Source organism: Triticum aestivum, chromosome 2D (assembly GCF_018294505.1).
Source record: "Triticum aestivum cultivar Chinese Spring chromosome 2D, IWGSC CS RefSeq v2.1, whole genome shotgun sequence".
NCBI classification, from domain to species: Eukaryota; Viridiplantae; Streptophyta; class Magnoliopsida; order Poales; family Poaceae; genus Triticum; species Triticum aestivum.
This window is the reverse complement of record NC_057799.1, coordinates 132219360-132230109: the sequence shown is the minus strand read 5'-3', so window position 1 is coordinate 132230109 and position 10750 is coordinate 132219360.

Here is a 10750-nt window from a genome sequence, read left to right as displayed (position 1 = left end):
CTCACCGAGACGCATAACCTGCTATTCCCCTCTGCACATGGATGAGTAACGCAGACATTAGGATTCATATGAGAAGTATACAATTCATCTAAATGACAGAATATGCATAAGGCTTACCTGCATCCTCATCATCATCATCATCACCTCTACCTCTTGGTTGTTGCACAACCGGCCAAGGGACATCACGTTTAGGAAGTTTCGGGTGCCAACCGAGCTCCCCCCTTGGGTAGAAGAGTGGGTAAGAGAGAGGGTCATACGAGCCAGCCGTCACATGTATACTGTGCCTCTGGTTGTCATTCCCGCAAAGTGTAATCCTACGATCGAACCTCTTTGCTAGGTCAGTGCCCTCCACCCAAATTGCAGCGACCTCAGATGACAGAGGTCTATTATACTTCCGTTGGTCTAGTCTCTGGTCAGTGTTGAGGTCTATCCTGTAATCGTCGAGATTGTCCCTGTGCGCACCCAAACTCCTAAACTGCTGGGAGTAGGGTTTTCCCTGAGTATGTCCACTAACTTTCTGACGACATCTTGGTCTAATTGCTCGGTGGCAGCCTTGCGATGGGTTAGGCCTGGGTCGTCGTTGTAGAAGTACAACTGTAGATGATCTGGACGTGATGTTGGCCCGAAGGAATGAACGTTGTGGTAGATGGTGCCGTGCGCCCGGAACGTGTACACCCCAGACTTCATGTTTGTGTAGATTTCATCAAGGCTGACGCCGAGGGTTGTGAAGGAGAAGTGGCCGTTGAAGAACCGTATGTTCTCCCAAAAATGCCTTGAGTCCGCATCCATGCTAGACCAAAGCCTCATTAGCTCCGGGACGGGCTCCGGTTGCTTCAGCTGGATCTGCCCACTGCGACAACAGAATCCCGGGGCCTCAGACACAAACTTCTTGGCCTTGCAGTGATCGCAATTTGCGGCGTGCTTTAGGATGTGTGTGTGGTCTGGGAGGTTTGAGTAGACATAGTCCAATGGATCATGGTCGACATAGGTATTGTGACTTGAGTCTTCCAATTCGTCGTGCTGCATGTCATCAGGATCTGAGCCTGCAAACAATGTTTATAATTAGTGTGATATTTCAAACGGGTGGATGTTGCTCAAGTGGGTGTACATACCTTCACCAGCAAACAGGTAATACTCGTTGTCAAAGAGGCTATCAGGGTTGACATTATCATTCATGAGACGACTAAGGTAAGCGTCCATGTCGTCTGCTCAGGTGCGAAACCAATAAATGAGGGTTCAGTCTCAAGGGACGCAAGGAGAGTAAGGATGGGAGTTTTACCTTCACTTCTGATCGTGTACTCCGGCGTGCTAGATGAGGTCGAGGCACCGTGTACTTCCACTACAGTAGGTTGTCCAGATGAGCTCATTTTCGGTATGGAGATGGACCTGACGGTTGGGGTCATCACCCTACCTGCAAACTTTTCATTACGTCGATCGCGTAGAACATTCCTCTCACCATGCGGTACCTGCGTACATTTTTTTGCTTGACAATTTTCTGTTGACGCTTCTTTGCCACCATACCACCCTTGCAAGCTCGCTCTCTCCTCCCAGGTGCTGCTCTGGACTCATGACTCTGCTCGTCCACTCCATTATCCGCTATTGTTACTGGATCACTGGTTTGCTGGTCGGCATTTTGTAGGTGCACATTGATTTCGATGAGGTCGCCATCTACAGCACCATCACGGAAGGTTCTGCTTAGGTATGCACCTACAACACTATACATCATTATTTATATCTCATGAATGATTACATGATGAAAGATGATGGTTGATAGGATATGTACCATCGGTTTCGGTGTTGCGAATGTATGTGGGGGCCGCATTGACCGTAGGAGCATGATCTATTTGTTCACTGTCGAATTGTTGCGTGAGGGCTGAAAGTGTGAGAGTCGGACAATGTGTGTGAGGGTTGGACAATGTGCTAGTTAGATCTGGACGTGGCATTGCGATCGATTCAGCAGATGGCATGTTTTTCTTTGCAGCATACTTTGCCTTTCTCTTTGCACTTGACTCCCCCCTTTCATCCTCAGTCATGGTTTTAGGGTGTTGCACGCGCCATTCTTGCAACTTCTGATTTTTTTCTTGAAGATCGATCGTTCCGTCACCCACTTTTTTCCGATAACTTGCTCGCCTCCGCGCGTTTCTCTGCTCAATTTGCTCGTCTGTTAAGTCACCCTTGTGTTCTTTATCAGGCTGTTTTTCATCTAGTTGCTTGCTTGCTGCCTCCTCTTTTTTCTTTCGATAAGCAGCTCTCCTCCGAGCCTTTATTTGCTCTTTTTTCTCGTCAAGGTCCACCGAGAATGGTTGACACCCATTAGTGATATCACCGAGAGGTAGCAGGGGAACATTTGGCATATCTGCACAGAGGGTTTAGGGTCTTCATTGTTCAAGAAGATTTCATGTACTACACAAACACTTACTTTATATATCTGCACGGTCAGGTTAAACAATGATGTATAGCTGGATGTAGTTGGGTTGGTATCATCGAGAGGTAACATGGGAACATTTTGCATATCTGCCCGGAGGGTTTAGGGTCTTCATTGTTCACCGAGAGGTAACAGGGCTGGTTGAAGCTACTTCTTTATCTAGGGTTTATTTTTTATAGAATTCCTCCGTGTCCATACATAAAGTCTGTATGTACTCAAAAGTTGTATGTCTGCCATATATCGAATTGAACCTAAATGATCAGGAATTGTATGTTAACACAGTGGTCAACTATTGGTCAATTATTTTTATTCTCTATTCTTGGTCAATTATTCGTGGGGTTGGGGTGAGGAAACATATGTCGCCTACATTTCACTAAGAAAGTATACATACGGTCATCATATTGCTGAAACATAAACATCCTTACCTGATATCGTAAGGGCAGTCAGATTTTCATCTTTTTGCTTGCTGGCTGCCTCCTCTTTTTTCTTTAGATAAGCAGCTCTTCTCCGAGACTTTAGTTGCTCTTTTTTATCGTCAAGGTCCACCGTGCTTGGTTGACACACATTAGTGATATCACCGAGAGGTAACCCACCCACATTCAGCATATCTGCATGTGAAATGATATTAACATTATATTATGGAATGGAGGGAGTATATATAATATCATCACAGTGCCTTCCCATAAAGCATTCTTACCTGATATCGTAAGGGCAGACAGATTTTCCTCTTGTTGCTTGACGGTAGCCTCCTCTTTTTTCTTTCTATAAGCAGCTCGCCTCCGAGCTTTTATCAACTCTCTTTTTTCGTCAAGGTCCACAGAGGATGGTTCATCTGCATTAGTGATATCACTGTGAGGATGGCGTGGAACATTATGCGGCCTCTCTTGCCAACTGTCACGTTGCATGCTAGCTAGTTATTTTGTCAGATAACTGAGAGCTGGCAACGAATCTACATTATATAGGAATGAGATTGGAGGGTTGTCTGCATCATGTTAACATAACAATATATTGGACCAAAACAAGGCAAAGTTGTAGGCACATGGTCTTAACCTTTCGACAACATAATACTTACCCGAAATCAGATGGGAAGGTTGATGAACATATGTCCTTTCACAATCGGCCTGTTCAAGTATCGTCCTGTCCGAGTGAGTAATATGGACTCCTACAAGTCACACGCTTGATCTATTAGAATCGGTTCTGCCCAAGTCTGTTAGGTTTGATTTATCACATAAAAAGCATAAAAGCAATCTCAGTATATATGCACAGCCTTAGTACCTGGACTACTTGGGTAATTCTTGTGAACATCGTCGGCTCCAGGTATAACCCCTTCATTAGAGTCGTCACCATTTGGCCCCTCCATCGGGCCTGCAACATCTCCTGTGATGGTGTTTGACATGCATACCAAAATATGTAGCTGAACATATACAAGGAGGTTGATATATACCTGGAGTATCATATGTGCTATCACCATCGGTCTCAAGTATCATCCGTTCGGAGGGAGTAATATGGACTCCTAGAAGTAAAGATGTTGATACATTAGAATCGGGTGTGCCCAAGTCTGTTATGTATGATTTTTCAACTAAAAAGGATAAAAATAAACCTTATACCTGGACTACGTGGGTAAATTTTGTCAACATCATCGGCTACGGGTATAATCCCTTCGTTAGAGTCGTCAACACTTGTCCCCTCCATCGGGCCTGCAACACATATATAGTTGAACATATATATGTTTGACTTGTGTAGCACAATTTATAGGTGAACATATACCTGGAGGTACATGTGATGAAGTCGTCTGTTCTGCTGGCTTGCTGTGTGGAGTCCCCATATGTAACTACTAAAAAAAGACATGTCCAACAGACTCAGGTATCACGCAAAAACTTGTAAACTGACTCTACAAGCAGATCACGTGAAATACCAACATTACTAAAGGCCCGTTCCCATTGTACAGAAATTCAGACCATAAGGGCAGGTTGTTACAGATTTATGAGTCTTGCTATATATATGAAAATAGAAAGACATGTCGAACAGACTTTGCTACTTTGCATTTTTTATGAACTGACTCTGCTGGATACATGTTAAGAATTCAAGATGCTAAGATGTCATGTTCATCTGACTGCAGGCAGATGAAGGCCGTCGAAGATCACAAGCGCAGATTGCTATTGTACAGGTTTAGAATTTAGAAAGGTAACCTATTTTCATGCGAACTTACCTATTCTTTGCTATTCAGAATAATTCTTTATCTTCCCATTGCTGTGTTAATTGATTCATATGCGGTTGTGCTATTCTGACAAGGATGTCCATCAAGGTTGTTTGGAGGGACATAATGAAACCTCACAAGTTCTACTTTGCTGATTCTTTCCGAGAATTGTTTCATTACTAATGCGCTGTCGCGGGCATGTATTAATCCCAAATTCCAAATCACTTTGGAATCCAGTCAAAATCCAGTGAAAACTACTCTCAAGGACTGCTCTGAACCTCAAATCTTCCCATTGCTGTGTTAATTGATTCATATGCGGTTGTGCTATTCTGACAAGGATGTCCATCAAGGTTGTTTGGAGGGACATAATGAAACCTCACAAGTTCTACTTTGCTGATTCTTTCCGAGAATTGTTTCATTACTAATGCGTTGTCGCGGGCATGTATTAATCCCAAATTCCAAATCACTTTGGAATCCAGTCAAAATCCAGTGAAAACTACTCTCAAGGACTGCTCTGAACCTCAAATATCGTGGGCACATGAAGTTGTGGTGTTGATTTCAGTGACTGTTAATATTTTCTTTAGGAAGGATAACCAATTCAGTACTAAAAGTATTTTTCATGTTATCTAAATTGAGGGCGATCCTTTGTACACTAATATGAGGCGTTTTAGGTCACGGAAGTATTGACCTAAAACCTGTGTGTTCATACCTGGGGTTGAAACCGTACAGCGTCGCCGATCGCACGTTCCGCGGCGCCCCGCGATCTAGAAACTGCCAGCGATCCAGAAACGTGGCGGCGGCCCTGTCGAGTCGTTCCGCGGCGGCGGCGCTGTGGAGTGCGCAGATCGCACGACGGCTGCGCAGATCTGATCGGCAGCGGGGTATGGGGATCGGCGTCAGGGCGATCGTACGTTCCGCGGCGCCCCGCGATCTAGAAACTACCAGCGATCCAGAAACGTGGCGGCGGCCCTGTCGAGTCGTTCCGCGGCGGCGCTGATCGGCGGCAGGGTGCTGTTTCTTTGGCTACGTGCGTGGGTGGGGTTCGGTGGGTGGGCGTGGGGGTGGGGGTAATTTGATGGAAAAAAACGGGACAAAAAAAACCAGTCGAAAAAACCCAGACGAAAGTGGGGGGACTATTCAACCAACTCGTCCATTAGGAGTAGAGATTAAGGGTCCGGAGAAACTACCCTGAAATCTTGCACCATGACCAGAAATGCAAGGGAACAATCCGGGGAGTCACTGAACCGGCAACGAACTAACGGTCTTGTTGCCCATGTGCAGCAGGAGGAGCAAGATGGTGCACGGGGCAATGGCTCCGGTGAACGGCATTGTGGCTGATTCACCTGAGAAGTCAGAATGATGGATATATGGTGAACAAGGTTTCTCTCGACTGGTGTCTTGGCTTGGCTGAGTTCTTTATGGAGAGGGGCAAAGAAGGGTTTTTGCTTTGAGGCCGTGTTCCAGTTCTGCTTTTCAGTCTGCCCATGTGCAGTGCAATGCCCCGGTTGCCATTTTGAGGCTCCAGAGCTGATGTTTGCGAGCGCCTTGGTGGTGGTATGGCAAGAAATGGCGGGCTTTATGGCGCTGTGACAGAAGCTGTGGCTACTGGCTATGGCTGACTGAGGAAAGTGTACACCCATGGCCATAGATGGTGACGAAGCTGGCTTCCTGACTGTGCAAGGTTGGAGCGGGGTGACCTCAAGCCTTGGGACTTTCCACGAAGCTTCCTGTGCGGTGAAATTTGACACGTCCTGGTAAATGGTAACGGTATGTTGCGCACGTGAGTTACAGTGGATATCACTTTCAGCAATGATATTTAGCGTCTTGTGTAAGTTGATTGAAGCTGAACACCGCACCAGTGAGAGAAACATGGCCAAAATGAAACCGTGCATTAGTAGTTGGTCGGACCGACCCAGTTTGCCATCCAACAGCACCCTGCATCAATCCGTGGACCAATCTAAAAATCCCAACCAAAAGCTAGCCCTACTCCACGTCATCATCCTCCCCTCTTTCTCTGCATCGGCTTCCTCACTTGCCGACACCGTCGCTCTACCACCCAGGCCGCCCACCAAGCCCTTGTCGGAACTCCACGACCTCCACCGCTACACCCGGTATCCACGCAGCTTGTCCTCCCCCGCCGGTCCACATGTGTGAGCAACACAAGGAAGATTCGAAAGAGCACCTGAACATATATGCTAGTTGATTTCAAGTTTGAACTACTTTAATTTGAAAACTTTGTTGGATTATAATATTTAAAATAAAACTAGTGTCACGTTTGAACATTTTCAATCACCTGTGATTTACTATGCGGTTATTTTGAGCTTGCAGACTTTATAAAAAAAGAGGCAGAAGTTTGGGGACAACTTTGGATGGCCGGCTCCCGCATCACTCTCCGCGGTCTGGTCCCCACCGGTCCGCGGACGGATACAGTGTCCGACTAGAGCCCTTACTTAGTATTGTTTTGGTAGTGGTAACTCATGAAACCATGAAAGCCTCCTTGATGCATAAGGGCATCTCCAACGCAGACCCTCAAGTCGCCCACAAACGCCGCCACCACGTATGCGTCCGACAACCCGGTCCCATCCAAAATTATCTCCCGTGTCCACGCCCCCTCCCCCGCGAACGAACCTCTGTTCTCGGTGCCACATTCATGCAGGTTCAGAGGGGACGCGACCTATCACTGGAGCCCGCATTGAAGCGACACGCTGCGTCCCAATCTCCGCGCTTGTTCAATGCCGGAGAGACGCGATTGGACCGGACGAGGCGGCTTCATCAACATTCAAACCGGCTGGCCATTTGCCCGCCGTCGACATTAAATAGGCGTGGCGACCGAGAAACAAACTCTGGTGCCCTCATTGACACAACCTTCCACTTGGCCTGGCCGGCGTCCACTATTTATAAGTGGCCACGCTAGACACGATCCGCACAGCACCACGTCTGATTTCTTTGCTCCTTCATGTACCACCTCCGCCATGACCGCGAGATCTAGAGGGATGTGGGAGAGCCTCTAGACGGAGCAGGAACACGAGGTTGTTGGCCTTGCGGCCAGCTGGCAGGCTTGTCATGCGCATCAGGTAGAGGTCGGGTTGCCAGCTAGCTCGTTGGATACGAGTAAGGACGACCCGGAGACGGAGGAGGAGTCCGACAACGAGTCGTCGCCCCCACACGCGTCGGAATATGTCGGCTTCGCCATAGCAGAGGAGCAGCCGACGCTGTCAGTGCCAGCGTTCCGGCTAGCACATGAGGAGCAATGCTATAACAACTGGCTCCTCGATGAGCACGACTCGCAGACGGACAAATTGTCGATGAGTAGGCAAACGAGGATTTCATTGCGGCCCATTACTTACTGATAGAAACAGAAGGCAAGAGTAATTGACCACACAAGTGTGGGTTCTGTGTTACCTCATATATATAGACAGGTTACAAGATAATCATGGAAACAAATCAATACAATCCTAACCATAATGGCCCGATTTATATGCAAATATAGGAGCACTAAATATGGCAGGCTATGACCAGATCGGATTGCCTAACAGCCCCCCACAGTCACAACGGGAGATTCTCGGACGCTGAGACTGGACCGAAAATCCAAGAACAATGGCGATGGCAAGCCTTTGGTGAAGATGTCCGTGAACTGTCGGGAAGAAGGCACATGAAGAACTCGAATGTGCGCAAGCGCAACACGATATCGAACGAAGTGAAGATCAATCTCAATGTGCTTGGTACGCTGATGCTGAATGGGGTTCGTGGACATGTAGACGGCGCTGAGATTGTCGTAAAAAACGACTGTGGCAGCAGGGAGAGGTCGGTGAAGCTCCTAGAGGAGTTGGCGAAGCCAACTTGCTTCAGCGACGGCATTAGCGACAGCTCGATACTCTGCCTCAGCGCTAGAGCGGGAGACGGCGTGCTGGCGCTCGGAGGACCACGAGACCAGGTTGTCGCCAAGGAACACCCAGTAGCCAGAGGTCGACCGGCGAGTGTTAGGACAACCAGCCCAGTCTGCATCAGTGTAAGCAACAAGGCAATCCGTGGATGAGGGTGTGAGCTGAAGTCCGTGGTGCAGGGTACCCTTGACGTAGCGGAGAACATGCTTGACCAAGGTCAAGTGCTGGTCACGAGGATCATGCATGTGAAGAGAAATCTGCTGGACGGCATAGGCGATGTTAGGACGTGTCAACGTCAGGTACTGAAAAGCACAAGCCAGACTCCGATACTCCGAAGGATCAACAACAGATGAGCCGGCGGTAGCGGCCAGCTTAGGCGATGTGTCCACGGGTGTTGAGCCAGGGTGGCAGCAGCTCATGCCAGCACGCTTGAGAATCTCGAGAGCATACTGTGTCTGCGAGAGGAACATCCAACTGGAGTCACAACGAACAGCAAGGCCGAGGAAGTGGTGTAGCTCGCCCAAATCGGTCATGGCGAACTCGGCGCTGAGAGCGGTAATGACGCGCTCAAGCAGGGTCGATGTAGAAGCGTGAGGATGATGTCGTCGACGTAGAGGAGAAGATAAGCAGTCCCCATGGAACCGTGCAGAGTGAATAGTGATGTATCCTACTTGGAGCAGGTGAAGCCGAAGGAGGTGATGAAGCTCACAAAGCGGTGATACCACACACGAGGGGCTTGCTTCCGGCCATAGAGTGCACGGTTGACGCGGCACACATGGTCAGGGCGAGCGGAGTCAACAAATCCAGTTGGCTGGTGACAAAAGACCACCTCGTTAAGACACCCATGAAGAAAGGCGTTCTTGACGTCGAGTTGGCGTATCTTCCAGTTGGAGGAGAGGGCGACCGAGAAGATGACCCTGATGGTAGCCGGTTTAACCACCGGGCTGAAGGTCTCATCGAAGACGATGCCGTGCTCGTGAGAGAATCCGCGCAAAACCCATCGAGCTTTGTAGCAATCGAGGGTGCCATCCGGCTTGAGCTTGTGACGAAAGACCCATTTGCCGGAGATGACGTTGGCGTTGGCTGGTGGGAGGACAAGTTCCCACGTGTCGTTAGCGAGGAGAGCACCGTACTCGTCAGTCATCGCTGCGAGCCTTTTCGGGTCTTTTAGAGCACCACGAACAAACTTGGGAACCGGTGATGGAGCAATTTCGGTGTCGACGTGGAGGTTAAGACGCTCACGTGGACCGATGGTCTTGCCGGCGGGTCTGTTGGAAATATGCCCTAGAGGCAATAATAAAATGGTTATTATTGTATTTCCTTGTTCATGATAATTTTCTATTGTTCATGCTATAATTGTATTAACTAGAAACCATAATACATGTGTGAATACATAGACCACAACATGTCCCTAGTAAGCCTCTAGTTGACTAGCTCGTTGATCAATAGATGGTTATGGTTTCCTGACCATGGACATTGGATGTCATTGATAACGGGATCAAATCATTAGGAGAATGATGTGATGGACAAGACCCAATCCTAAGCATAGCACAAGATCGTGTAGTTCGTTTGCTAAGAGCTTTTCTAATGTCAAGTATCGTTTCCTTAGACCATGAGATTGTGCAACTCCCGGATACCATAGGAATGCTTTGGGTGTACCAAACGTCACAACGTAACTGGGTGGCTATAAAGGTGCACTACAGGTATCTCCGAAAGTGTCTGTTGGGTTGGCACGAATCGAGACTGGGATTTGTCACTCCGTATGACGGAGAGGTATCTCTGGGCCCACTTGGTAATGCATCATCATAATGAGCTCAATGTGACTAATGAGTTAGCCACGGAATCATGCGTTACGGAACGAGTAAAGAGACTTGCCGGTAACGAGATTGAACAAGGTATAGGGATACCGACGATCGAGTCTCGGGCAAGTAACATACCGATAGACAAAGGGAATTGTATACGGGATTGATTGAATCCCCGACATCGTGGTTCATCCGATGAGATCATCGTGGAACATGTGGGAGCCAAGATGGGTATCCAGATCCCGCTATTGGTTATTGGCCGGAGAACGTCTCGGTCATGTTTGCATGGTTCCCGAACCCGTAGGGTCTACACACTTAAGGTTCGGTGACGCTAGAGTTGTTATGGGAAATAGTATGTGGTTACCGAAGGTTGTTCAGAGTCCCGGATGAGATCCCGGACATGACGAGGAGCTCCGGAATGGTCCGGAGGTGAAGATCGGTA